The sequence below is a fragment of the Mustela nivalis genome, assembly GCF_964662115.1.
Source record: "Mustela nivalis genome assembly, chromosome: X".
NCBI lineage: Eukaryota > Metazoa > Chordata > Mammalia > Carnivora > Mustelidae > Mustela > Mustela nivalis.
Window position 1 is genome coordinate 84,505,215 of NC_139040.1, and position 5,358 is coordinate 84,510,572.

At 38.8% G+C, this 5,358-nt stretch overlaps 1 pseudogene across 1 annotated transcript; it reads right to left on the bottom strand.

The window, feature by feature from the left end:
• Positions 1 to 242: 242 nt before the first annotated feature.
• LOC309855915 (CCR4-NOT transcription complex subunit 7 pseudogene) lies at positions 243 to 1,093 on the bottom strand (annotated as a pseudogene). The gene is made up of 2 exons: positions 695 to 1,093; positions 243 to 379 (listed from the first exon to the last, which is right to left on the bottom strand). The product of its transcript is annotated as a CCR4-NOT transcription complex subunit 7 pseudogene (transcript).
• Positions 1,094 to 5,358: the final 4,265 nt, after the last annotated feature.

Here is a 5,358-nt window from a genome sequence, read left to right on the forward strand (position 1 = left end):
TACATCTTCACTAACAGTTGTTATTATTTAGCATTTTTATTATAGCCATCCTTGTAGATATAAAGTAGTTTCTCATTGTGGTTTTTGATTTACATTTCCCTAATGCAGTGACTAATGATGTTGAGTATCTTCTTGCTCTTAAAAATTATTTGTATTTCTTCTTTGGAGAAATGTCTATTCAGATAATTTGCTTATTTTTAGTTATATTTTTCTTCTTTTTTATCATAAGATTTTTAATGTTCTCAATGTAACAACCAACTGAGAAAAAGCCACTGATGTTTTAATACTTCTCTCATGTTGAAAAAAGCCATTCTTGTGAGCAATGAATCAGATCCTGCGTGATGTGGTCCTATCGGCTCCAGCTCTAACTGTTCAGCAACTTCTTTTTTTTTTTTTAAGATTTTTTATTTATTTGACAGAGAGAGATCACAAGTAGGCAGAGAGGCAGGCAGAGAGAGAGAGGAGGAAGCAGGTTCCCTGCTGAGCAGAGAGCCCGATGCGGGACTCGATCCCAGGACTCTGAGATCATGACCTGAGCCGAAGGCAGCGGCTTAACCCACTGAGCCACCCAGGTGCCCTGTTCAGCAACTTCTTTTAAACCACTTTTTTTTTTTAAATCTTTAAAAGATTTTATTTGATTTTTAAAAATTTTTTTTATTTTTTTATTAACATATATTTTTGTCCCCAGGGGTACAGGTCTGTGAATCACCAGGTTTGAAATTTTTGTAGCACTTCATGAAGTAATTCACATCTAAATGACAGGAAAAAATAATCAAAGGATCTCAAATAAGTCATGTTCTTCTTCAGGGAAGTTAGAGGTTGTCAGGATTTTGATTAAATAGCCAAAGTCATAGTCACTGTGAAATAACCATTTGCCCTCTTTGCAGAGGATCACTCCTGAGGGCATAAGAAGTCCTGCAAAGTACTGGGTATCAATTCCTTCTTTCTCAGGTTTTTTAAACCAGATGCCAGATGTTGTTAGTAGCTCTATAGAGTTCTGGGCATACATGTCCTCTGTCAAATTAAATTTAAAATTTAACTGCAAAGTTGAAGTTCCTGGAGGATAGTCTTCTTGCTCATTCATAAATGTCAGTCCTAGCTAAATTATCTTTAGTTAGTCTACACTGCATCACAATAGTTGGTATTAATAGCCAGCATTGTTCCTGAATTCTCCAATAGGTCTTGAAACCACACCTGGAAACTCTGTGCCCATAGCAAGATAATTATATTGTCAGATAACTGAATGAATTTTCTTTATCTCTTTGTCCAGGTTGCAAGCTCAAACTACAGAAATTCTTTAGTTATGATCTACAGTTGCTGCTGGTATAGTGAGGGCACAAGGAATCTATTTGCCAAGCATCAAAATGTTATACTTGATTGAAGATTTGTTTCATAAAATATTTTATCCTTAATTTTTGTACTTGTGTCACTGAACTTCTACTCCTCCTCCTTGCCACAGAGATAGCAACCAGTTGTGGTGATGATGGTGGAAGGAACAGCAGCAATGGGTGCCTCTTAGACACCTCATGTCCAGCAAGGGAGAAAGAGGAGTCAATGCTGTGCCCCTTCCTTCTGTGCTGTCATTTCATGCACGTATAGTTTCCTTTTTCTTATTGAGTTACAAATATTCTATAAATTTTCCATATAAATCCCTTATCAGATACATGATTTACAAATGTTCCCTCTTTTTTTTTCTTTCTTGATAGGATTTTTTGAAGTACATAATTTTTACATCCTGAGGAAGGTTTTTAGAAAGATTTTATTATTTTAGAGTGAGAAAGCATGAGTGGGGGGGGGGATGGCAGAGGGAGAGGAAGAAACAGACTCCCCACTGAGCAAGGAGCCCAGCACGGGACTCAATCCCAGGAACCTGAGATCATGACCTGAACAGAAGACAGACAATTTAACTGACTGAGCCACCAGGCACCCAAATTCTGGGGAATTCTAATCTATTTTTTTCTTTTGTTGCTTGTGTATTTTTTTTAAAATGAATTTTTCTTTAATTTGATTCATTAGAGCAAAATGGATGTCCTAAAACAAAATCCCCCTGAAACTCTGGCCTCATAACTGAAACTCAGTTATGTCTCCTGCCCTTGAATGTAATGACCTTATGAACAAGAGGTCATGTAGTGTCCAGGGTCTGGCACTTCAGGGAATATCTGTGGTGTGTGCTATGAACTCTGTTGTTGTGTTTTGGCTTTTATCCCTCAGGCCAATAGTTTGCAGACCTACTCTTGCCTAGTGTGGGTAATATTTGCTCCCTGACCTGAATGGGGCAACTTTTATCCAAGTGGGCTCTGGTCTTCCTGTGTAATGAAACTTGACAACAGCCCCACCAGAACTGAGGCCTGGAAAACTCGGGTTGTTTGATGTGGTATGGTCAGGGGTTTGTCCTGGTCTTTTGGGGTAGGAGGCCTTTGCTTTGGGACTGAGGCAAGCTAGACTGACAAGGGTAGACCCACCAGAGTGCAGGTGTGTGTGGCTTAGTGTATGTTATTTAAACAGCCAATGTAGGTACAGTTTGGCTTTGCACTTCCTGCAGGTGGCTCTGTGTTTATCCTGGGGTATGGGGGAAGGCAATGGTGTCAGCCAGCTCCTTTTTTCCTAGTGAGTTATCTCCATTAAAGCTGTTTTCAAGTCATACTCCAAGAAGAGTGAATTTTCCCTCTACTATATGCCCAGGCATTCTTCAGATTGCTTATTCTTTAATCTCTGATTCCAGGTTGTTGGCCTGTCTTCTCCTCAAGAGCAGTGCAGTGCCCTTCAGGCTCTAACCCAACTGTCTGTTGACTTTTTTTTTTTTTTAATTTTAAAAGGTTAGGATTTAAGCCCTGCTGTTTGCAAGTTCAACTGTTCAAACTGCTGTTTGGATTTTGAAATTCAACCCCTCTTGTTTTCCAAGCCAATGACTTTGAGGAAATGTTTTCCTTGTGTGTTCCCTCTACACTCTTCTCTTTCTCTTGCCCTTCTCTCTGACAACAGCTCCTTCCCCTCCACAACACTTGCAATGTTGCTTCCCTAAACCATGTTTCCATACTTCTTACCTTCTTTGATGTGTCTTCTTTTCTACCTTTAGTTGTTGGGTCTGGCCAGCAAACACCAAGATGGTGAATGGAAAGATTACTTCACACACTTTAGTAGGAGAAAGGAGAGATCATGGGGACCAGATGCCTTCAGTTTTATTGTGAATATTATCAATACATCAAAGGCATTCCAAAAACAAAGAAGATTATGAAACTTTAATAATCCAGACAGTGACATAGGGAGTATCCTGTGATTAGAACAAGCTATGCTCATGATGCATATGCAGGGAAGGAATATGTGACCACCAAAGATAAATATTTTTCCTAAGCATCTATTCCCCAGATAAGTGCATTGAGCTGCATCAAAAATCTAGCTATTTCAATCCAGAAATTGCAAAGGAGGCCCAGGAGGCCCAATTTTCCACATATTCCTCCTTTGCTTTTCAATTACTTTCACCCAAAGAAGCACATATTTATTAAATCTTATTTAGCTGGCATTATGAATTCCCACATTATGAATTCCCACAATTCCCTTTTCTATTCCTTGTAAATAGTAGGTCTTGCTGTACTTATGCCAGGCACAGTCTCTGGGTCTCTCCTGCTTGGAAAAGTGCTTTCACTCCAATTTTGCAGACTATGAGAAGAATAACAAATAAGTAAAAAAAAAAAAAACAGACTGATAAGTCTTCATTTACTATAGGAAAACCAGTTTTTTTGAGTTAAACCATTGTAGATTGTCAGAGGGAATACCCCAGTCATTAATGGTGGTGGGAGAAGCTAAAATTTATTCCTTTAAGTTTTGAATATCTAAAGTTACATTGTTAAGGGAATCTTGAAGATACTTTTTAATCATTTCCCAGTCATATTAAGTGCTGTTCCAGTGTAAAGGGGTTACACAAATGACTTTATAGGCTCAATCAAAATTAAGATCTGACCAAAAACCAGGGCCTCTTGGTTTTCTCCCAAGTATTCTATTGCTGCTTCCATCAATTGGAGTCTCCCCAACAATTTTTGATTGTCTATTGTAGATAAAATTCTAGAGTTACATTATATGCAACTTGATCAACACATTGGGCAGTTTGGATAGTATGGGTGATGACAGCTATGGCAATACTAGTGGCCGTCAAAATGGAGACAGCTTCTACAATACCTGCTATGAGTAGGCCTAGGAACCTGCATGGCCTTTTAAATTCACTAAGTGCCTGATTAAGAAAATTGAGCAATTTAGATTCCTCCCAGGCCTGTTAAGTTTGACAGGGATTAAGGCAAAAGGCTGTCTTTTTGAAACAAAGATGTGAGTAGCTTTGTGGTAAATAATGTTGTAATTGCTTAGGCAAGCTGCACAATGCATTTTACCTGTTGGCAGTCTTGATAACATAGAGTCCATCCTCCTTCGATAGAAATATATCGGCTCCAAATAAGAAAATATAAGGATGTGGTATACAGAGTTGAATATGATCAGTAAAGTTCTTTTGAAAAATCATGGAGTAATTACCTGAGGAATTATAGTTACTTTTCATGCTACATGATGAGGCAGGAGCGGAATATATATTCTAGCCTCCAGAGGGACAAATGACTTGGTAGGGGCTTTGTCTGGGGAAGTAGAGAGATAAGTCCTCCTTCATGCCAGATCATAGGAGAAGCTTCTCTGCAGATCTAGCTTGCTTTGTTAGCAGGATGGACTTTAATCTCTGTCTTATTACCTATTAAGTATCCTCTTGGACTCCAGTTTGTAGTAGTATGATTATCTAGATTTAGAACATGGGGATTAAGGGGCAAGGTGGTGGCAGAGTAGGGGACTTCATTTCATCTGATCCCTCAAATTTACCTGGGTATCTATCAATCCATTCTGTTTTTTTAAATTTTTTATTTTTTATAAACATATATTTTTATCCCCAGGGGTACAGGTCTGTGAATCACCAGGTTTACACACTTCACAGCACTCACCAAATCACATACCCTCCCCAATGTCCATAATCCCACCCCCTTCTCCCAAACCCCCTCCCCCCAGCAACCCTCAGTTTGTTTTGTGAGATTAAGAGTCACTTATGGTTTGTCTCCCTCCCAATCCCATCTTGTTTCATTTATTCTTCTTCTACCCACTTAAGCCTCCATGTTGCATCACCACTTCCTGAACACATACAAATTCAACCTGAGATGTAAGAAGATTTATATGAATCCCACAGGCATAAAAGTGACTACTTTTTGCAAGGTAGGAGGTGCAAAACCTTGAGTCTTTAGAAATAAGTGAAGGGGAGAGGGAGCCTCCATAAGCTGGCCATCAGAAAGTTATATAACACCGGAGCAAAAAAAAAAAAAAAAAGAAAAGAAAAGT